Source organism: Mustela lutreola, chromosome 18 (assembly GCF_030435805.1).
Source record: "Mustela lutreola isolate mMusLut2 chromosome 18, mMusLut2.pri, whole genome shotgun sequence".
Taxonomy (NCBI): Eukaryota; Metazoa; Chordata; class Mammalia; order Carnivora; family Mustelidae; genus Mustela; species Mustela lutreola.
The window spans coordinates 32,757,799-32,783,199 of NC_081307.1; the positions used below are offsets into that span (position 1 = coordinate 32,757,799).

General features: G+C 34.8%; 2 long non-coding RNA genes across 3 annotated transcripts in view; both read left to right on the plus strand.

Annotated features, from left to right (window-relative positions):
• The window catches only part of LOC131820557 (uncharacterized), a 264,174-nt gene extending 244,646 nt beyond the window's left edge, over positions 1-19,528 (plus strand). For both annotated transcript variants that reach the window (XR_009349693.1, XR_009349692.1), the window contains 2 exons: positions 16,350-16,475; positions 19,405-19,528. This is a non-coding gene — a long non-coding RNA (uncharacterized LOC131820557). The remainder of the gene's footprint in view (positions 1-16,349; positions 16,476-19,404) is intronic.
• Positions 19,529-20,428: 900 nt separating this feature from the next.
• Positions 20,429-25,401, plus strand: part of LOC131820616 (uncharacterized) — a 77,717-nt gene continuing 72,744 nt past the window's right edge. Inside the window, exons 1-2 of the long non-coding RNA XR_009349720.1 lie at positions 20,429-20,611; positions 24,395-24,488. This is a non-coding gene — a long non-coding RNA (uncharacterized LOC131820616). The remainder of the gene's footprint in view (positions 20,612-24,394; positions 24,489-25,401) is intronic.

The window sequence follows — 25,401 nt, forward strand, 5'->3', positions numbered from 1 at the left end:
TGGTTTCCATTCAACTGTTTTATTTATTACAGGGGGCACATTTTTCAGGTATAGGTGGGAACTATTGCCTTCTAAATACGCACAAAGGGATTAGTTCAGAGATATGGGCAATGTGTAACTGTAAAGCTAATAAATTATCTTTTAAGAAAGATATACAAGAATAATGGTCATAAGCATCTCCTGCTTTCACAACTTATTATAGTTATTATGTGTCCTACGGCTCAAAGTTCATGCTTTGTGGATGGAGAGAAATGACTGGGGCTAAGTGGATGGGGAAAACAGAAACCTGTGTCCTCTGCAGGCTGAGTTGGAGCCGGTGAGTCCTCTCAGTCATCCAGCGCACATGCTGTCTCCGGCTTCAGGCTGCTTCATGTCTCTTCCTAGACACATGAACGCTTACTAATGAGGGTCTCCGTAGGTGAAGGCACTATGAGAAACATTTATTTATCTATTTTAATTTTTTTTTTAATTGCCATGAAATTCATATAACACAAAATTAACCTCTTCCGTGACATTCAATACCTTTACAGTGCTGGGCAGCTACAACCCTTGTTCAGCTCAAAAGCATTTTCAACGGCTCGTGAGGAAACTCTGTATCATTAAGTGGTCATTTTCCAATTCCTCTTGCTCCTGACAACCACCAATCTGCTTTCTGTCTCTATGGACTTACCTCTTCTGGATATTTCATATAACACATCAAACAACATGTGATCTTTTGTGTCTGGCTTCTTTTTTTTTTTTTTTCTTAAAGGTTTTATTTGTTTATTTGACAGAGATCACAAGTAGACAGAGAGGCAGGCAGAGAGAGAGAAAGAGAGAGAGAGAGAGAGGAGGAAGCAGGCTTCCTGCTGAGCAGAGAGCCCGATGCGGGGCTTGATCCCAGGACCCTAGGATCATGACCTGAGCTGAAGGCAGAGGCTTTAACCCACTGAGCCACCCAGGCGCCCCTGTGTCTGGCTTCTTTTACTTACTAACATGTTTTTGAGGTTTACCTCCGATCTGGTCCTGCACTGTATTTGATGGTTGGGAAGAAAACACTGAATTCATGCCCTCAGGAGTCTGCAAATTAATACCTAGAGAAAGAATGATAAGTACAACGAATAAAAATTTAAATTTATAATAGGATGGAAGGTGATGATTGATATGTGGGGAAAATGCAAGAGCAGGTAAGAGCTGTTATGAGAGGTGGAGTCGTTGGTTACAGGAGTGGTTGTAGTAATAAGTAACCGGCCATGTCAGGACTTAAAGAATGTGGAATGATATTAAAAAAGGAGAAAGAGGTGATCCCACTGCTGAAGTGAAGAGTGGGTGCGGGGGGTATTCCATGCAGAATAATTAAGTCTAGGAAATGCTCTAGTGTGGAAGTGTGCCTAGTGTAGTCAAGAAATAGCAGAGAGGGGGCGCCTGGGTGGCTTGGTTGGTTAGGCGACTGCCTTCGGCTCAGGTCATGATCTTGGAGTCCTGGGCTCGAGCCCCATATCGGGCTTCATGATCTGCGGAGATCCTGCTTCTCCCTCTCCCTCTGCCTGCTGCTCTGCCTACTTGTGCTCTCTCTATGTCTCTGTCAAATAAAAATAAATTAAAAAAAGAAAAGAAAAGAAAGAAATAGCAGAGAGGCTAGTGTGGCTGTAATCCAAAGAGCAGGTGACAGTGATAGAAGTTGAAGGCATAGCACTGGGAAGATGGCACAGATCATATGCACTGGGGCCATGCATGGCATTGTAAGGGTCTTGTTTTTGTTTTAAAATTTTATTTATTTATTTGAGAGAGAGCGAGCAAGAGTGAGCACAAGCAGGGGGAGGGGCACATGGTGAGGGAGAAGCAGGCCCCGCTGAGCAGGGAGCATGATGCAGGGCTCGATCCCAGGACCCTGAGATCATGACCTGAGCCAAAGGCAGATGCTTAACCGACCGAGCCACCCAGCTCTATAAGGGCCTTGTTTTTTCACTCTTGCTGAAATGAGGACTCATGCGGGATTTCGATGTGATCAAACATAGGTTTTAATTATGTAATTTCTCTATTAAAGATAGACTGGGGTGATATGGTAGATGTAATAATCCATAGAAGAAATGATGTTGCCCAAACCAGGAGGGCCCCTGGGGATGGTGGAGGGTGCATGTATTTTCAAGGCTAGTGGACACAATTTTCTGATGAATTGTGTGCGGTAGGAAAAGAATGAAAAACAAGTCGTTTTTAGTCTGAGCAACTGAGAAATGGAATTTTTGAGGAGCATTTGGCTCTCCAGTCACTGGAGATGGAATCTGGGATTAGGATGCAGGAGGAAATGCCTATTCTAGGTGCCCAAGATGCCAATACAGGACAGAGGTGGAGTTTGTGGACCTTCAGTTTAATCCTCTTCTTGAGAATTTTGGCCTTTTACAGAAACTTGTCCTGGCTCCTGACTTTGACTATGTTTGAGGGATAGAAAAAAATCAGTTCATCCTCCTGACGGGACGATGTAGTGTACTGAGTGTAAATGCTTCTGTTTCCATTTTTTCTCCTTTATTTTTAGACCTGTTGTCTCGTGAGCCCTTGCCAAACAAACCCAAGATAAAATTGCAGTTTATGTCAGAACCAGGGCCAATAACACCTGTACACATAAATAGTAGCTGTAACCAAGCTTATAGATTATGAGGCTCTGTTAATAACTGAAAACGGTTTGTTGAGAGAAAGAATCTGTCAAGGTATTTCAGGCTCAGGGATGCATTCGATAAGGTTCCCAAACAAAACTATTTTTTAAATAAAGTTGTTAGAGCCAGAAAGTAATACTTTTTGGTGATTTGTCTCACTTCCCTTTATTTTCAGACATGAAGAAGAAATTTAAATATGAGATCTACTTGGTGGGTTCATGTCCGTGATAGCAATGTTTAAACAAATGAAAGAATGATATATTAGAATCATAGAAAACAATTTGTTTATTTCTCTTAGCTGCTCAGGCAATATCTCATATAGAAAAATATGAGCTTCATAAAAAAGTATTCCAGAACTTGGAGCACACATGGGCACCCTGAAAACATATTAAAGTCTCAAATACATCATAGAAAATGTTAGTCAAAGGCAAAGAAGAATTTTTATTACTGTATTCTAGAATTTCAAATGTCTTTACACGGAAGATATTGGCCAGCTGTTCTTCATCTCCTTAGAGAGCAGAGCAATAAAAGCAGGCTTAACTAATAGCAATAAAGTTAGCAGTAAGGAGAGTCTACTAAAAGCAAGAGTGAAAGCATTACAGGGCATATTAAGAAATCTTCTCTGGAGGATCCTTTAGACATGGATGGATTCTTGTTTGTCTGGAATGGTTAGCCTGTGGCCCAGGAGAAAGATAGAGAAATGACTCGATGTATTTTCCTGTCCTTCAAGTTCTGTAGGTGACTTTAAAACTCACAGTATATTTTTCAACACTTGCAACATATGGGAACTAATTCATATAAGACATTTCATAAATCACCAATTTTAGTTAGTATCAAAAGCTACTTTCTGCTCTTGTGCCATGACTGGGAAATTGAAAATATTTTAAAGACACATTAGCAGATGGCTCCAAAAATTAGCTTTATGTGTGCTCTGTAAAAGAGGAAGGGAAAAAAAAAAGTGATGAATAGGTTTTGAAGTTAGCTTTAATGTTCACAATAATTTGAGAAAGTGGGATTAAATGTTTTTCAGTCCCATTTCAAATTTAAAAATAAAGAAAAAAATACAACATATAAATAATTTCCTACACAATATATATATTTTTATGGGAAAATGTAAAAGTATTTGGTTACTGGGGCACCTGGATGGCTCTGTTGCTTAAGCATCTGCCTTCAGCTCAGGTCATGATCCCAGAGTCCTGGGATCAAGCCCCGATCAGGCTCCCTGCTCAGAGGAGTCTGCTTCTCCCTCTCTCTCTCTCTCTCTCCCCCTCCCCCTGCTTATGCTATCTCTCTCTCTCTCCCTCACACGCTCTCTGTCAAATAAACATCTTTAAATAAATAAATAAGGCTCCAGACTAGAATAAAATTAAATATGTGATCAAAGTAGAAGTAAAATATCAAATGAAACACTTTTGAAAAATAAGTGGCAAATATTCAAATTAAGGAGGAAAAGGGTAGAAAAAAAATAAAGCAAAAGGAATTTAGTTGTGATTGCTCATCTATTTTTTAATGCTTTTCTGTCAGAGTAGGTTTGCCCTTGCAGTGCATAAACAGATTTTGGCCTGGAGAGGACACATCTGATTTCATGTTTTGGTTCTAACACATGCATGATTTGTGGAAGCTATCTTATTGTTCAGTGCCTCTAATGTTTCATAGTGTTATTATAAAAATTAAAATAGTTAATAAATACAAAGCACTTAGGATCGTCCTGATCATATGGAAAATATTCAGCAAATGTGGGCTGTTAAAGAGTTTGAGTGAGAGTATTGATTAAGAGTGGTGTGATAGTAGTACCAACTGTAGTTATTGGGCTATTTTATTTATAATACAGTAATATTGAGATGTGTGGTTTTATATAGTATAATAAGTTACTGCTTTTTTAAGATACATGTTATGAAATAGTATATATATAATGGAACACTATAAAATGTATATATATGTGTATGTGTATATATACATATACGTATGTATGTGTATATATACGCATATGTAATGAAACACTAAACATAAAATAGCATATATACAGACCAATCAAAGAACATTCAATGTGAATGAAAATACAAGTCTCATTTGATTCTTGTATAAGCAGTGGTCACAACAGGACATTCCAGGATTTGACAACATCTGTTATGACAAATAAAATTATTAAGGAATATCTATTCTAACATTATTTCTACTCATCCACAAAGGTTAACATTAAACAAAACAAGAGATCACTTAAAATAATTTAAAATGTTAAAATAGTATCCAACATATACAGTGAAAAAATAAAAGCAAAAAGAAAAAGAAAATTCAGTGCCATATATATCAAAAACTTTTCTGTAAGTGTAACAATCTAATAACAGCACCTAGTAAGTGGTAGAGGCAGGATTTGAACCAGGGAATTAAAAATACATAATGGCTATTATTAATTAGCAAACTTATATATAGGCTACTACGTACAAGTCCAGAAATTAGGGATTGCATAAATAATTTTGAAGTGTTACGTTATCAGTCTCAGGACAATAGAACACTGTATTTACGAGAAGATAAAACAAATTATTGAATTTATATAAACCATAATGGACTCACTTTGTTAATGCCTTTTTATTGTTACATTAAATTAAATTATTCTATTCCCATAAAGTAAAAAATACCCTTTACATTAAAAAGTTGTATTTATTCTTCACAAAACTGAGCCCAAAGTGAAATCATGTAGTTAGATTAGTGATGAAAAGAATATGATTTTGGAACACCATCTGTCACCATGACAAGGTCGTCACAGTTTTCTTAAAAAATAATGCCGTGTAAATTTGCCATAGGAATAGCTAAATTTGAAATCGTGACAGATCCAGAGATTTTCGGAGAGATCGTCTTTGTGGCTTCTTTTATCAGTCTCGGGTCCTGCATCTCTTAATCCCTCTCCAACCCCAGAAAACTGTTTGGTGTAACCCTACATTAACACCTCCAGCAGGAATGTATTAGGTGGCAGGAAAAATAAGTTCGACAAATACTATAACTTGATTCCAGATTAATTCATTTTTAGACTTTCTTCCTTTTTCTCCTTCAAGATATCTCTAAGTCAGTGACTCACTTGCAAATCATTAGGATTTCAGTTTCCAATCATGATTCCAATTTTACTGCAGAAATCTACACAATAGTTATCTATTATATTATGAGTTATTCTCCAGATTATTTTAAACCCACCAAATGGTGAGTGATGGGAGTATTTTCTAGTAAATAATATCAGACATCCTACCGTTTTTGGTAGCTTGTTGTCTTATCCAATTTTCTTGTTCTATCTAATTACTCAAACCAATCTTCATTTCATTCCAAGGTATCTAATGATTCTGATAATAATCATAAATAAGTTGGCAACAGCATTAAAACTGATTTTTTATACTTTATTTTAAAAATTTAATTTAAAACTTTAAGAACAAAAAGGCACACTATATCCCATGCGAATAGATCGGCTGGTCTACTCTACCTGCCCAGTTTCCTTAAAACTTCTTTCCCAGCTGCTACTGTGATGAGAATATTTATTTTAAAAAATAATAATTTGAGAAAATTTTTGTATGTGCATCATGGTCTTGAGATAATTTACTTTTGAAAATATTCTAGGATCTAAATAGCACTATCTCATCCCTGCAGTCTGTACCTTGCCATTTGGAAATCAAAGGAGGCAGCCTCAGAAAGGGCTTCGGTCTGAAAGAAGCGCTTGACGTTTACATAGTTTGACAAAGTGTGTAGATTAAGCATCAGTATTAAAGCTAGGAAGTTGGAAAAATAGTTAAACTCTGCAATTGCCATTCGGTTGATGCACCCATTACAATCTGACAATGAAAAGAAATAATTTTGCCCCATATGTATTGCTATATGTTGTGGGGTTTATAGATCAGGGTATATGGGACTTTAAAACCCTGCAGTGGCGTGCAAATATTTTATCATCCTCTGAATTATTGCTGGGCAGCTACACTCTGCCGGTGAGGGAACCGTCACTGAACAACATGCAGAGGTTGGTGGAAGTCCCTCGGCCTGCAGAGCTGTGAAGGCGGCGAGAGCTCCGTGGACACTGCAGCCTTGCCCTGCCTGCGGCGGTTCCTCTGGCCATTTCAGACCTGGCGCTGACGGGTTTCTGAGGGAGTGACATTCATATGTCCTTGGGCAAAAACACGTCATCCAGGCTGAGGAATGTAAAGTCTGAACACTTTAAAGGCTAAACCCAAGATCTCTTTAAAAAGTAGCAATTTAAAATTTTTCTTCTTCCCCAAACTATTCATATGAAAACTGAGACAACTTCCTTTAATCTGCATTTCATGTAGCAACATGAAAGGTATTTTTAATCTTGACTCTATTAATTCTCTAGATATAAACATCTGATGGAAAAGTGAACTTTCTAAAGGCTTAGTACAGAATACATTACTCAATTCTTCCTTTTCCTTCACATTAACTCCTACTTACAACCGCCATATCAAAAAAAAAAAAAAAAAAAGTCAATGAAAATACTGCATCCCTTGCTTCTCAAACCTGGCATTCACTCCTCAAATATGCTCTGGAAATCCTGTGATGCAATATGAATTTATACAGGGGTTTTCCTTAACCTCCATGACACTCATAGAAATATTGGTTCAATCTTGAATACTCCCAGGGAATTTTGCTCACAAAATACAGTCATTCTCTTGCATAGAAGAGGAACTGCAAATAGATAAATATAGCTCAAACTCATGATATGTAATTGGTAAGATATTTTAAATGATAGTTAAACGAAAGTGGTTATTGGTCATTTTCTAGCAGGTTGCAAAAAGAATAAAAAGATGCAGAGTACTCAATTCTGTCCAGAAATAGGCATTCTCATTTATTTTTGGTGGGAGTATAATTCATCAAAACCTTTTATTTATTTATTTTTTAAGATTTAATTAATTTACTTATTTGACAGAGAGAGATCACAAGTAGGCAGAGAGGCAGGCAGAGAGAGAGGAGGAAGCAGGCACCCTGCTGAGCAGAGAGCCCGATGCAGGACTCCATCCCAGGACCCTGAGATCATGACCTGAGCCGAAGGGAGCGGCTTAACCCACTGAGTCACCCAGGCGCCCTCATCAAAACCCTTTTAGAGATAATTTAGGAACAACATCCAAAACTACAAAATATATTAAGCTCCAAATTCTCCCCCAAGAGAATAACTGCACTAACTCATGTATATTTTTCGTTAAATCCTTGCTTATAACAATGAAAAGTTTGAAGAAACTCAAAGGGTCATGTTTAAATGATTGGATAAAACAATTTGTGATATTCTCATGCAATAGACTATTGAGCATATATTAAAAAGAAAGACATTCTCTGTGTAAACTCAGCTTGAGAAATCACCATGAAAATCACAGAGTATTATTGTATTATAATTATAATTATTATGTGTAACACACACACACAAACACACGCTTTAATGGAAAATTATATTTCCATTATTATATATATAATATATATAATATATAATATTTATATAATATATATAATATATATTTAAATATATATTTATATATATATATATATTGTTAATTAATTCACGGTTCTGACAGGCAAAAGGTTTGTGGCTTAAGCTGTCCCATTGTCTTTACATAAACAGAAAGAAAAAGAATAATCCTCCCAGACTTTAGTTTAATATATTCTCAATTCCCTTACAAATAGGCTATTTGTGTCTGCATAAAACAAAGATATACAAAATTATTTTTAAAAACTCTCCAGTAGATATAGTACCTTTATTCCAAACTTGTGCTTTAGCCATCATAAAGGTCCTTAGATCCTAATCAACCTTAGCAATGTTTCATAGTGTTATTATAAAAATTAAAATAGTTAATAAATACATGCACTTAGGATCATTCTGATCATATGGAAAATATTCAGCAAATGTGGGCTGGTATCAATGTTGTAAATTTGAAATATATATATTATATTATATATAATATATATATTTTATATATATTATATATATTTATAAATTATATATATATTATATATAACATATATTTAAATATATAATATATAAAATATATATATATTTTATATATTATATATTTAAATATAACATATATTTAAATATATATAATATATAAAATATATTAAATATATTAAATATATATAATATATAAAATATATTTAAATATATGTTATATATAATATATATTATATATATTATATAAATATTATATATTATATTATATATTATAGTATATATTATATATTATATTATATTATATTATATTATATATTATATAATTATATATTATATAATATAATTATATATTATATATTATTATATTATGTATTATATCATATATTTAATATAATAATATATAATATATATCATATATATATTTTATATAATTGAGAATATATTAAACTAAAGTCTGGGAGGATTATTCTTTGTTTTTCTTTCTGTTTATGTAAAGACAATGGGACAGCTTAAGCCACAAACCTTTTGCCTGTCAGAACCGTGAATTAATTAACAATTTTAGCTGCTAACTGTTCCCATCTGAAATGTAACATGATGACAGTTCATAAAAATTGGCAAAATGAAATACAAATACAACACTTAAATTACAGTCTTCTGTTTTTGATAATAAGGCTAAGGATTTTATGTGACAGGATGTGTCTGTTCACATAATAATTATCTGAAGTTTGTAGGTACACCCAAGCATTCATAAAAATCTTTGCAACTCAATATATTGTGTTAAAAGTTATTTAACTGATACATATATCATTTTGTAAATATCTCAAACTTCCATGATGACTGTCGACAGATTTAAGGAATTTAAGAGTATTGAAGAAATATTTTTTAAGAATTATATGGTAGTCCAATTTTTTCTGATCTATATATCCTTTGTAAATGCAAGGATTTATTTTTTTTTTAAAGATTTTATTTATTTATTTGACAGACAGATCACAAGTAGGCAGAGAGACAGGCAGAGAGAGGGAGGGAAGCAGGTTCCCCACTGAGCAGAGAGCCTGATGTGGGGCTCGATCCCAGGACCCTGGGATCATGACCTGAGCCGAAGGCAGAGGCTTAACCCACTGAGCCATCCAGGCGCCCCTGAAGATTTCTTTTATTCCATAGTAAGCCTTTCTTTCTTGCCTGAAAAAATTTCATATTTCTTTTTCATTATCTAGTCTTATAATGAAGTCAGTCTTACGATGCTAGTTAACTTTATTTGACATTTTAGGCCTGTAACTCTTTCTTCTTATTAAAAACAAAACAACAGCAACAATAAAAATAGAGCCATCCTGAAAGGATTGTCAGTATGTTAGTTAAGCACAAACTCCTGTACTTTTACATAATTATTTCTAACTTCCAGCATTTTTTCTAATCTTTCATAGTTATAGTGCATGTCTTACATGAATAAGATGGGGTAGATGGTTCTTTAGAGATAATATTTTTAAAAGACAAAATACCAATAAATCTAAACCTTTATAATTAGTACTATGCATTATATGTATTGATGAGAGATCCATCTAGATAATTATAAAAGTAAATAAAAGCATTTTGAAATCTTCCTCAAGAGAGGAGTGAGGAGTCCGAGAGTCTCTCTCTCTCTCTCTCTCTCTCTCTCTCTCTCTCTCTCTCTTTTAAATAGATAAATCTTTAAAAATGATCTAGATGGGGGGGGGGGGTGCCCGGGTGGCTCACTAGATTAAAGCCTCTGCCTTTGGCTCAGGTCATGATCTCAGGGTCCTGGGATAGAGCCCCACATCGGGCTCTCTGCCTATCAGGGAGCCTGCTTCCTCTTCTCTCTCTGCCTGCCTCTGCCTACTTGTGATCTCTGTCTGTCAAATAAATAAAATCTTTAAAAAAATGATCTAGATGGGAAATAGGACATTTTAAGAGGGATATTACACATTAACAGAGGGAGAGATCTTTGAAAAATCTAGTCAGCAGTTGGAATGAGTGCCTGGTGCTCAGGCAATAGTCACCACTATGAAAGGTATTAACTATAAAATGTGGAACCTCAGAAATAGAAAAAAAAAAACATTTCTGGGGACAAAGATTATATTCTGAAGAGCAGAAGGTAGATCACTGGAACATACCAATTCTTATACATTAACTAGTTGGTAAGAAACCTATCACGTAATTGATAAAGGGTTACATAAACCCACAAAAAAAGAGAAAGAAATAAAAATAAAGAGAAAAAGGAGGGTATCTTAGTAGCCATGAAAAAAGGAGTAGTCAACAATGTCAAGTTCTGATGAAAGATCATGTAAAATTAATAAGAATAGGGGTGCCTGGGTGGCTCAATGGTTTAAAGCCTCTGCCTTCAGCTCAGGTCATGATCCCAGGGTTCTGGGATCAAGCCCCGCATCGGGTTCTCTGCTCAGCTGGAAGCCTGCTTCCTCCTCTCTCTCTCTCTCTCTCTGCCTGCCTCTCTGCCTACTTGTGATCTCTGCCAAATAAATAAATAAAACCTTTAAAAAAATTAACAAGAATAGTTTATTTAGAGATATTCCTATAGGCTTTCAGCTATGAAGTTAAACCACTGTTATTTTAGAGAAAGTTTACCATAAAAAGCCAAAAAAAAAGGGGTCGGGGAGGTGGATAAGCTAGGAAAGAATTTGAAATAAAAGGAGGAACATTTACAAATGATTTAAATATATGACAATTTAAATCATTAAGAAATGGCATGGTTTTAATATATGGAAGCAAGAGGATCATTATGGATAAGGAATAAATATCTAAGAAACATCAAAATATAGCCGTACCTGAAGAAATGCACTCATTCCAGAGGGGTCAATTGATCTAGCAGGTATTTTCATCTAGGAGATAGTTTTATTTTGAAGATTGCAGTCTAGTTTTCTTGCAAACATTGATTGCTACACAGAATTTGGAAAACAGAATATAAAACTTGTATATACCCACATAGAGCTCTAGTACTACACAAACCTGGCACCAAAAAGAGCTAAAATAAATGACAAAAGTAAATGAAAAAATATTGGAAACATTAAGGGATAATTTCTCTCTTGAATTTGGCACTAAATGGAGGAGAATAGATTTGCCCCGAGAATTTATAACCATAAGTTAGTCTTCATGAAATTTTTGTTACAAATTCATATGACTAGTATGGCCCATTAAACTTCAGTAAAACATTCACTATCATATTTTTCCAGGTTGGGAATATTCCTGTGGAGAAATTCAATTGTACTCTTTTCCTCAAAAATAGAATTATGGAAAGAAGACACTATGATTATGGAAAACAAACTAACTCAGAAAATAAAGTCTTCATCAGTTTTTTTAGAACATTGAAAAACGTGAGGAAGAAATTAAAGAAGTATAAGTAAAGACCTACTATACATGAAAAAAAAAACAAATGTATGTTTTGGAAATGATATCTTTCCCAGTGGCATTGAAAATAACAGGGACACTTGAAACTGCTCCTTCCATGCCCAGTGCAGAGCCCAACACAGGGCTCAATCCCAGGACCCATGAGATGATGACCTGAGCTGAAACCAAGAGTCAGACGCTCACCCGGCTGAACACCTGGGCACCCCAAAAGAGAACTTTTAATGTATGTCATGAAAAAAACGTCTTTCACAGCAGATTTCTGTGACCTTTGAAAAATGCAATTAAAAATGTGAGATAAAATTATTTTTAGGCAAAATAGACAATGAATAAAGGAAATCCTAAAGGATATAATTCGGGAATTTCTCCTAGATGGGAGGTTTGAGATGTAAAATAGGATGAAGAGCAAAGAGATTAATTAATAAGCATGTGGATAAATCCAAATAAATACTGATATTTAAAAACAGTAATAATGTCCAGCAATAGACCGTAATAGCTAATGTATGGGGTATGTCGCTAAAAAAATACTGCAAATGATAATACATAATTATATAAGGCTAATGAATATTTTGAAAATATTCCATTTTATTGTTTGAGAGCTGATGACATCATAGACGGGCTTGAAATTAAAGACTTTAACAATATAGCAATGATCATTCTTTACACATTAGAAAATGACTTAGCATTACCTGGTACATTTGAAATTCCTTACGTATCTAATGGGTTGTTAAGGCCGCCTTGAGGATATAAACTTCATCTATTCCAAAATCTGGTGCAAATGTTGAGACGGATGATATCATACACTCAGGGAGGGGATACAAAGGTTTTGTTTCTCTTATAATGAGGTATTTTAGGAAGAGTAAACCAGCCTTTCCAGGGGGATCCCACAATGACGAAGGGACCAAGGAAAGAGACTAGATATTGAGGGAGGTGAGGAGGTGGAGTTAGGCAGATTTGTAGGTCCCACAGCACCAAAGGCAGAAGCACTCGGGTTTTCTTATCAAACTTCTTAGATGTGGGGCAAGAGGGCAGAAGGGAGCAAGAGACTTAACAGCTGTCTGCCGGCAAACACCAGAAATGGAGTCAGACTCCGTGTTATACTACTTTGTAATCATTTCCTTCTCCACTCCGTATCCTAGAGAAATTCTTGCACATACACACCTGCGTAAGGATTTTTACAGTAATAATACTACTGCTGCTTATATGTTTGCTGGCGCTTAGAAGATGCAATAATAGTATAGATGCATAAATTGTAATATAATCATAAAGTAGAAAAATGTACAGCAGAGTAATAAAACAAGCAGTTTAAACTAACCCTTAAGACATAATATTAAGTGATTAATAATCTCATATTTCAGGCTGCCTGCGTGGCTCAGTCAGTTAAGCATCTGCCTTTGGCTCAGGTCATGATCTCAGGGTCCTGGGATCAAGCCCGGCATCCTGGGCTCCTTGCTCCAGAGGGAGCGTCTCCCTCTCCCTCTATCCCTTCCCACAGTTCGTGCTTTCTCTCTCGTTCTCTCTCTCAAATAAATAAAATCTTTAATAAATCTCCTATTTCATGTATCTACCTTTCAAAACTGGAAGATATACTCCATATGCACATACACAGTTTGGGGAGATATATGTAGGTGTTAAGATGTAAGGAGAATCAAGGTCAGCACTATGCTAGTGGGAGGGGAGAAGGAATATAAAAAAGGAGAAGCTTAAAGGAGACAGTCTCAAGACTTGCTATCCGAAAGTGATACTTCAGTTGGCAACATCAGCTTCATTTGCAGAATCACTTGGCGGTATCTCAGGTTCTGCCCCAGACTACTGATTCGGGATCATATTAAAGAAAAAAAAAATCTCCCTGTACACATTAAAGTTTGAAAAGCAATAGCATTCAAGTATTCATTCAGTTATTTTTTTTAACCTGGCCATTGCCTATGCTAATGTTCATTTTATGATTAACGTGTTTATGTGCCTTTTTTTTTTCCTTTGCAAATCACTACCTGTTAATTTCCAGTTTTCAAGTTTATAAATAATGACACTGGGCTTAATAATTCCTTTACATCTATCAAGGCACATGTGGGGCTGTTTCCACATTCTGGAATAATTCCACTGTTTCAAAATCATTTCAACTTCTAGTAATGGAGATTTTACTGGAATATATAATATAATGGAATTTATATAATGGAGATTTTACTGGAATATGTTCCTTTTGCTGCAGGCATTATTGTATATATATTATTACAAGGGACTAAATCACACTTATGCAACTACTGTTTCCCTACTCAAGCTTCTTTATCTTACACGTTTCCCACTTTTCATTAAAACATAATGTACATGAAAAAGTGCTCCATATCACTCGGCATCAGGGAAATACAAATCAAAACCACAATGAGATATCACCTCACACCAGTCAGAATGGCTAAAATCAACAAGTCAGGAAATGACAGATGCTGGCGAGGATGCGGAGAAAGGGGAACCCTCCTACACTGTTGGTGGGAATGCAAGCTGGTGCAGCCACTCTGGAAAACAGCATGGAGGTTCCTCAAAATGTTGAAAATAGAACTGCCCTATGACCCAGCAATTGCACTATTGGGTATTTACCCTAAAGATACAAATGTAGTGATCCAAAGGGACACATGCACCCGAATGTTTATAGCAGCAACGTCCACAATAGCCAAACTATGGAAAGAACCTAGATGTCCATCAACAAATGAATGGATCAAGAAGATGTGGTATATATACACAATGGAATACTATGCAGCCATCAAAAGAAATGAAATCTTGCCATTTGCAACAACATGGATGGAACTAGAGCGTATCATGCTTAGCGAAATAAGTCAAGCAGAGAAAGACAACTATCATATGATCTCCCTGATATGAGGAAGTGGTGATGCAACATGGAGGCTTAAGTGGGTAGAAGAATAAATGAAAGAAGATGGGATTGGGAGGGAGACAAACCATAAGTGACTCTTAATCTCACAAAACAAACTGAGGGTTGGCGGGGGGAGGGGGTTTGGGAGAAGGGGGTGGGATTATGGACATTGGGGAGGGTATGTGATTTGGTGAGTGCTGTGAAGTGTGTAAACCTGGTGATTCACAGACCTGTACCCCTGGGGATAAAAATATATGTTTATAAAAAATAAAAAATTAAAAAAAAATTTAAAAAAATAAAAAAAAACATAATGTATAGATTAAAATAATATAAAAGCCATCTAAAATTGGAAGCTCTAATAAATTGACCATTTTGATATCACTGCTACCTTGTTAGACCCTTACAGAATTTCATTATTCATAGTAAACTTCTAAATACAGTGTTCAAATCCATTAAAATATGACCCCAACTTCCATTTCTGGCTTTATCTCCTCTATCTGGAGAAAAGTACCGCATGTTCCGATTAAATTATTAAAATTCTTTACCTCTTCTGAGTTACTTGCCTCCATCGTTGGGTTATTTTTCCCATCCGTTCTCTCACCATGTAATATGTATCTTCCTAACTCTATCTTCCATTCTTTACACAAGACCTACTCCTCACCCCACCCCCCAGCCTCTCTGGCTGCTTCCATTCAAAAATAAATTACCTTCTTATGTACTTTTACCAATAGTGTGATTATATCTCTTTCAGCATTTACAAATCATGTCAGCATTATTGAATGTGTATTATTCCCCATCATAAAATTTGTGAGAAAGGGGACCACATTTTACTCATTTTTATAACCTCATTATACCTACTGTGCCTTGTAAATTTTTTAATGCATTCCAGTATACATTTCTACTGATGAAACACCACAAATTCTTTATCTAATATATAATCAGAGACAATAAGAAATGCATCATTCTGTTTGGCATAGGACCTTTGTTTTCTTGGCCTTCTAATTTTACGATTTGGATTTTACATAAAAGAAAAACAGTCATCACTTCACTTAGTGTAGCACAGTATTTACACAGAAAAAGGCTCATTTGTTCCTGTCCTTGATCCTCCGTGTTGCTGAAGACTGCGTGTCAATACACAAAGGCTATAATTTACTAAGGGGGAGAAAGCATGGTCTCCAGTCTTAAGTGATCTTGTCTATCTTAAAACAAAGACCATAAATAGTGTTTATAATCTTGCATTTGCTTCAATGAAGGATCAAAATATATCATGCATTCTCATAGTTCATTCGTCCCTCTGCTAATAGAGAGAGAGAATTTCAGAAAGCCTTACTGACTGCCTTCAGGCAGGTTCACTTAATGAAGTCATAGCAAGAAATTGGTGGACTGGAGGTGGAAGAGGTCAGCTCTACCTTTTCTCCTCTCTTCCTCTTCAGGACCTTGACTTGGTTTCTCTGTGCCATAGAGCCCTTCTCATTCCCATAACTGCTCATACATATGAATACAGGAGTGTCCATATGTAATTTTTATGTAATTCTAAGTATTATTATCTGTTTAGGATTGATTGACATGAAGGACCCCATATCCTCTGAGACTCAGTGGATTTTAAATTATATGTTGGAAGGCTCAGGGACATACATTATCCACATGGAACCAGAATTTATAAGTTGCTATATTAATGCTGGTAAGTATTTTAAAACTTGTATAAAGCCAAAAAGAGTATTTAGGGAAACCCTACATCTGGCTGATGATTACATTGGTAGACACTGTTTGATATTAAGATGTTCTTACTGAAAAATGCTATTTGCAAAATGACAACATCTTGCTTTTCAAATGTAGTCTATCATCATTATGGTAAAATGGAAAAAAAAAAAAAAACACCCTAAGAACAAGATTGTCAAGGTACAGTTCTTTCCTACTGAGAGAACAGACTCCCTGAGGGCCAATATTCGCCTTGGTACTGTCTACGTCCCAGGATTGTATTATTTTCTCTTTGCTTTAGTCCTTGAAGTTCCTTTGTATTTTGTCAGCAGAATTATGGATTTTAAAGGGTTTTTTTTATTACATTTTATCCACAATTTAATAATTTCAACTGGGAAAGTTTTATAATGTATGCTAGCTCCCATCCTTCTAGAACTAGAAAGTGACTATCAGTTTTTCAACTTTGTATTTCCCAGGGAAAGTGCATAATAAACACTCAGTAGACATGCTACATGAATGCTTGTACAGGAACCTGTATATGGCTAATGTCATAATCCTTAAGTGATCTTAAATTCTCTTACTGAAGCTACACCCTTGTCTATGTGTGATGTCCCAAACACCAGGAGAAACTACTGAAATTTCTGAGCCTTAGTCCATTCTATTCGGAGTAAGAATTGGGTAACTCAGTGAACTCCAAACAAACTTTGTAGCGATCATCTTAAAAGAAGAAGAAGAAATGATTCTTATGGGTTTCTCAAGCCAGTACCTATTAGGAGCTTCCCATTTTGCAGGAAAAGAAGTAGGATTTCTAGACTTCACTTAGACATGCTTCAAAGATACAACGGTACAAGGCAGGGAGGTTGCAGAATAATTTCCTTTACTGCTTACCTTGAAGTATGGTTTCTAAGCTTGGCTTCTCTTAGCAGCTACTCGGTCATGAACAGAAGCACAAAACAAAGAGTTATGTCAAATTGTGACCTTTCTCTAGCCTCTTAAATCAAAAGGAGTGCCGGATTAACTTTCTTAAGATTTCTGATGCAAATTCATAGCATGCTTTTTTGGATTTTGAATAATGGAGATATTTCTGAGTCGATCGGTAAGATGAACATCATGCATGTCATTGTGAAGAACGTGTTGCCCATTTGATATATTTTATATTTCAGTTGAGTTGATAAAATAATCTTATTCAGGATATTTGGTAAAGGAAAAAAGTGTATCTTTGTACCCATGGTAACTTTTAAAAAGTTAAATAAAATAAAGCTTTTGGCCTGAGGCAACATAATGGCAAATTTGCAGATGAAAGGTGAAATAGTCTTCGTTCTGAGAACATGGAAATAGAGATATAAAAGGAGATCGTTTTGCAGCTGTAACTATACCTGTCACTGCACATGACAGATATAATGAGTGTGGTTCCCCCGGGTTCCAGGGAAAATGAAACAGGAACCTCAGGAGATCTTATCATTTACAAGAAACTTAAAAGGCTGACAGGTATTTTTATTGGATGTGTGTAATTGTATTGCTCCATTATGATTCTCCATTCAGCATTGTTAGCATTAATAATGCCATTTATTGTAAACAATTCTCCAGAGCAATGTATCCATCAGTAATGTAATGAGAGCTGCACATGTGAGCCATATATGTCATTTAAAATTTTCTAGTAGCCACACTAAAAGAAAATTAATTCTACTAATATATATATTAACTATATATATCTACTATATAACTATATGTACTATATCTACATCTATATCTACTATATTTACTATATAACTCTCTCTATATATCTATATATGTAGAGATATATATATAGATAAAAAATGTAATTTCCCATACAACGTTAATTATTCAGCTAGTAACAGTACAGACTTTTTTTTTTTTTTTGCCATTTTGAGGGGGCTAATCATTAAGAAAATAAAATCCTGAATATTAAAAATGAATGAAGAGTAAAACCACTTTCAGGTGATAAAGCATAATTTTTATTAAGTCACACTCTTCATTGGTTCAGTACCTGTGGAAATATTAATACATAAATTAGGGAAATTAATGAGTATATACCTCGAAGAATAAAGAAATACCTTTGTGAAGATGCCCATTTAATAATCTTCAGTAATTTGATTATTTTCATAGAAAATTATATCATATATTCATATATCAACCCAAATCAAAATGAAGTTATGTAACCCACAGAGTTCATGTTCCCAAGAAAGAAGCTGTGTTCCAAGTATTTTAGGATAGATTAAGGAAATCAGTCAATAGAAATGATATTAATTCTGTTTATTTTTCCGCTGTAGTAGACATTTTCTTCTTCACTATACATAATTCCAATTTCACTACAATTTAAGGGTTTAAAACAGTTTTCAGGCCATACCAGGCTGGTTTTCTGAGTTATCTTAAATACCACTGTATTTAAATATGGGTGTTGGTGTGTATAAAGGAAATCCCCCCTCTAATTTGCACCCTCTGTCCAAATAACCTTGTAAAGTGAATAAACCACATCTTAATGAATGCAAATAAAATGAACCAAACTTTCACACACACCCAATATTGCAACCATCTCTTTCAAAAAATTAGACAAGGACAGAGAGGAGTTAAAATACATCCTCTCTAGACAAGTGTGATAGAAACAGGAAAACCACTCATAAGAGCCCTGGGTGACAAGCAAGAAGGACATCAGTAAGCCTTCACTCTTCACAATCTTAACCATTATTGATCATACCTGCCTGTAAATTAAGGCTTTTGAGACTCTGTGTCAAAACATATCATTCAAATAGTTAAAAGAAACTACCAATTTGAACAGGAAGTCTATGCAATCGATCACTTATATGTTTAAAAGGAAAAAAAAAATTGTAGTGAAAATTTCCAAAGTTTTGATAAACACAGTGGTGACTGATTATTCTTGCTTTCATTAAAAGTATTCCAGATCAAGACAAGATGTGCCTTGGAAAATTATTCATTATTAGAGGCTTTATTTGTTTTCCCATTGGGAAGCTGTAGGGTATTCAGTGAAGCAAAGAAAGAAAGATGGAGATTTTCAGGGAGAAGCATAAAGGTAAGATTTTGATTAAATATACAATAAAATACTTAAAAATGGTACATTTTTCTTTTAGAAGTGTTTTCTCCAATATATATAAATAAAATTATCTTAGAAAAATTAATATAGGAAAGATACTATTGTTCAATGTCAAATAAATTATAACAAATCTAGAAATATGATGACATCATTAAAATACATGTATGTCTCGAATAAGTAAAGTTTTAAGAGTATTGAAAAAACATATTTATGAAACTAGGAAACGTATACTTAGGTGAAATAAAAATGGAGTGCTTTTTTTAAGCCACAGACAAATACGTTCTTGAGTTTAAAATATAGTGCATTCAATACATTCAACTTTCTCTCAAGAACTTTTAAAAAGATCAGTTAGTCCTGGACTATGTAATAAACACTTATTTGTGTATGAAATAGTATTTAGAAAAACCATCTACTTAAGTGGTGTCTGCCTGTCTGAGTTGATTTTATTCAATATATCAATGCTTAATTCTGCATTTCAATATTTATAGTGAGAATTAAAATATATGATCATCATCCTAAGGAATAGTTCTATTTGTTTGATTTTTATGAGCTTTTATGCAATATTGAAAAATACTAAAATTATTTTATCTTTTTATATATTTAAGATAGAGAAATATTACTTGTTATTTATAGCTCATATACTGGGATGGCAAATCACAAGATATATAGTACAAAAGATTTAATTAGTTTTATACAAAGTTCATGTGATAATTACTACATTTTAATCAAACTATGATTTTTTTTGTTTTGTATATCAAACCTATTACTGTAAATATCTTTGATCATATTCAGGAGTATCCCTGTCTTTTTCTCCCTTATGTTTCTGTGTCTGTCTTTATATTGTTTTCACACAGCTCCTAACTATCTGAACAGAGTAATCAAGATTGATGTAATAATGGAGGATATTGAGTTTACTGTATTGATTACTACTACATTCAATAATAATTTGCTGAAGCCTGGGCATACTGTTTTGGAGCATGTATGAGAATAGAATTAATGCCAGGGATATGGGGACCTTTTAAGTTCATAAAGGAGCTCTTTGATCAAAGGTGAGGCTTATACTCTTCATCACATAATGCAAATACAAAATCCATTACTAGAAAATATATTTTAACATTTTCCTTTTTTATTTAAATAATATTACAAAATGTGTTTGAAATAGAAATGTATCTCTATTGCTTATTTTTGCTACTAAAAATACAAGAAAACCATTCATATAAGCTACCGGTTATTTATTAGTTTCATTGATAAGATTTTGTGTTGTCATCCTAACATAATAAAACAAGTGATGGCAGTATATATATATATACACAGCACTTAAGCATACCTCATTTAAACTTCAGTCCCATTCTTCTCCTAAGACTGTCTTTTTTTTTTTATTAGTTTTATTTATTTATTTATTTTAATTTTTTATTTTTATAAACATATATTTTTATCCCCAGGGGTACAGGTCTGTGAATCACCAGGTTTACACACTTCATAGCACTCACCAAAGCACATACCCCCCCCAATGTCCATAATCCCACCCCCTTCTCCCAAACCCCCGCCCCCCAGCAACCCTCAGACTGTCTTGAAGGGTTGCCAGTGATCTCCACATGCTAAACAGAATGGGCAATTACTGGTTCTCATCCTACAGGCAGCATTTGACAAAGACATGTCATGCTCCTTCTCAAAACACTTTTTTCACTGACTTTTCAGTATCCAGATTCTCTTGATTTCTCCCACTATTTTACCTGTTAGTGTTTTCCCCTTTTCTTTTCTGGCTTCTTCTTTCACTCCCAAGGCTTATTTCCACAAACTCTTGTTCTCTGTCTGCACTGATTCTCTTGGAAATCTGTCTAGGTATAAGGCTTTTAATAGAATTTATAGATGACCATTCCCAGTATATAACTCCAAGTCACATAGGTTTCCCAAATTCTAAGCCCATATATTCAGCTACACTCTCAACATCTCTACTTTGTTGTCTCATAGCAAATCAATCAATCAATCAATCAATCAATCTATCAATCAGTTTTCTACTGAACTCCCATCCTTTTTCTTCTACCTACTTCACTCATATTCTCACTACGTTGGTTGATGACAACTAGTTCCAGTGGTTCAAGCCAATGATTTGGGAGAGTCCTCCTGGAATTCCTGTCATGGACCATATTCTACGGCCATGAATTGCCTTCTGTTATGTCCTAGAATCTGACCCCTCCTCACCACCTCAGCCATCGTGATCCTACAAGTTGGCGTCATCCCCAGTTTTCTGTAATAACATTTAACTGTGTTAACTGCTCTGTCCTTGCTTTCCTCCAGCCCATTCTCAAGATGTTTGCCAGAGTGTTATTTTTAAAGCAGTCATTAGATATATCATTCATGTGCTGTAAGCCTTGAGAATAATTTCCTATTTCATTCTGCGCAAAAGCCATTGTTTTGCCATTGATCAACAAGGCTCTGGAGATCTTCTTCACCTTGTCACTGTTTTCATATCATATTTCATATTTTGCCTCCAACTTAGATCATTTAGCCCCAGATGCACTGGCTTCCTTATTCTTTCTCAAATGCATGAGGCATATTTCACCTCAGAATCTTTGAACTGGCTCTTCCATCTACCTGGCATACTATTCTCCAAGATATTTGTGTGATTACCTCTTTCTCACTTCTTTCAAGATTTGCTCCAAAGTGCCTTGTTAGGAAAGACCATTCTCACATCTCTGTGCAATTACTAACTGTGCTTGCCCCATCACTCTGACCCTCCTTTAGCATGTCTGTATTTTTTTCTTTTTCTCCATTTCCTTTTTTTCTTTTTTTCTGGTGAACTAACTTCATATAACTGAAACATTTGAGTATCATCTTAAAATGACCATATTTTTTTTAAAAAATGAAAGCTAACATATGTAACTTTTTGTTGCTTTATAATTTTTCTTACTTATGTTTTTTAAAAAAAAACCAAACGTAATAGCAAACACTTATTAATTGCTAGACACACCACTGTTATACTTTTTGCCTATAATTTTTGTCTCTCTGCTCTTTCCTCATTCCTTCACATAATAACAATTTTAAAATAGTTTACATAAAGAGAGTCAACAGATAATTTGCTCTTTCCTATAGCATTTTTTTTAAGAGTTTTATTTATTTGAGAGAGAGACAGTGAGAGAGAGCATGACTGAGAGAAGGGCAGAGGGAGAAGCAAACTTCCCGTGGAGCTGGGAGCCTGATGCGGGAATCGATCTCGGGACTCTGGGATCATGACCTGAGCCGAAGGCAGTTGTCCAACCAACTGAGCCACCCAGGCGTCCCTCCTATAGCATTGTTCATCTTTCCTTAGTTTTTCAAACAACTTTATTTATCAACCACTTTATTTTTTCAGTGTTCTAAGATTCATTGTTTATGCACCACACCCAGTGCTCCATCCACCACACCTGGGCCATGCAAATGGCCATCTGGCAATTGACTCCTTTACTTACTTTTATATTCTTTTGCAAAAGATATTCTCTAAGAATTAATTGTGATGAAGTTAGGAAACAGGATGTTCTCCTTACAGTTTGAAAGAATAGTGAAACTATCATTCTTCTGAGAAATATGGGTGGGAAACTTGGTAGAATCAGGTATATCATATTTTTATGAATTTCTTAAATATGGCTAAATGATTTGTTTCTCAGAAATATTTCTTTTAAATTTAAAAATCTTCTATTTTCTTCTAAGTGTTTTGGTAAACAGAGATACATAAGGTTGTAAAACATACCCAAATCATATTTTAAAATATTTATATTTTTGGGGTGCCTGTGTAGCTCAGTGGGTTAAAGCCTCTGCCTTCGGCTCAGGTCATGATCCCAAGGTCCTGAGATTGAGCCCCACATTGGGCTATCCGCTCCGTGGGGAGCCTGTTTCCTCCTCTCTCTCTGCCTGCCTCTCTGCCTATTTGTGGTCTCTGTCTGTCAAATAAATAAATAAAATCTTTAAAAATAAATAAATAAATAAATAAAAATATATAAAATATATATAAGATAATAATATATATATTATATATATAAATATAAAATATATTAAAAATTAAAAATATCATATTTTAAAAATTCAGACCATACATTTTTCTTCCGGGAGGAGCTCAGATTCTTGGTTTGTATGCACCATATTCTTGTGAAACATACATACTTTGACCAAAATTGATAGAGAAAGGCAGTTCATCAACTGATCAATTATAGATACTGAGTAGTATGGTTGCAGACTAGAACGCTAAGTGTTATGAAAACTTACACATGAAGTTACAGATTTTCATCCCTTCCCAAGTAATTTAAAAACAAACAGTAGTAAAGCAAATGCAGTTGAAAAAAAAATGGGATATAACAAACAACTAAATTGTAATATTATGAGACTTATACACATTACTAACTAGAGTTTATAAAAACAAAGGATGTTTGTGTTTAAGATGTGGTGTATAATTAAACTTAGCAAGCATGTACTGTTCATTAGTTGCAAGATCTGGGAAAGGAGTTGAAAGCACATAAGAATTAATTCGACACAGATTTTATCTAAGCTAGTGAAAGAGACAGGTATATAAATATCTAATTGTAATTCTTTTTCATCCTCAGTTATTTATTTATTTATTTATTTTTGGTCTGCAGCCATGTGTAGGGCACTGTGTTTATATACATTGGGAATTTAAAAACATAAGAGGTGGTTTTTGTCCCTAATGGATTTGTAATCTAATTACGGAACCAGAACATACACGTGCAATGCCTGGGGACACACGGAGGGATACACTGATTATATGAGTAGTAAGTGTTTGTAAGCACTGAAGGCAGCAACACTGAGGCTAAGGTAGTCTAACGGCCTGCTTCTTTCCCAAGCACTTCCTGTGGATCGAGGCCAGTGCTAGCCTGGCTGACAGTGATGCACCTGGACAGCAACACTTCATACAGTAGAGACCATGCCCACCTACAGGTAAGGGCAGCAGGAAGAGGAATCCAGAACTATTGGAAGAGCGAATGAGAGTTAAGATAAAATTCATTTAAAAAAAAAAATTGCGGAACAAAGAACGGGGAAGGGAGTAGATTCATCATAACTGCATGGAAATCTGTAGGTATCTTAGAGGTATTGACAAGTGACGGCTAAGTAATCAGGGCCAGATCTGGATATTTGGCTGTTCCTCTGAATTCTTTCGGTGAGGTTTGGTCAGCCCGTGTAGCTTGTCATTTCATGGAGGTTGTCACTCCAGTTGAGTAATCGTACTGACGACAACATCACACGCCTTCAAATTGAAATTCTTTTTAAATTTTTATTTATTTTTATTTTTTAAAGTTTTTCTTTTAATTCCAGTTAGTTAACATATGGTGTTCTGTTCTGTTGGTCTCGGGTGTAAAGTAGAGTGATTCAGCACTTCCGTATGGACCTGGTGCTCACCACCGCTAGTGCTCTTCTTAAGCCCTATCCCCTCTTCAACAAATCTCCCCAAGGGCCTCACCCCACTGGTAACCATCACTTTGTTCTCTAGTTAGAGTCTGTTTCTTGGTTTGCTTCTCTCTCTTTTTTCCCCCTTTACTCATTTTTTTTTTTAATTTCACATATGCATGCAGTCATATGGTATCTGTCTTTCTCTGACTTATTCTGCTTACCCTTTAATGCTGTAGCTCCATCCATGTTACGACAAGTGGCAAGACTTCATTCTTTTTATCTTCATGATTTTTATTCTTTTTATTCTTTATATATATATATGTATATATAAAATCTCACATCTTTTTCTAAATAAGTATTGAAGGGCAAGGATTGATACTCTATGTTATAAAAATGTGTATTTATGATTCAGTAATATTTCTTAACTGTATTTATTCTTTTTTCAAAAAAAATATGAGTAAGA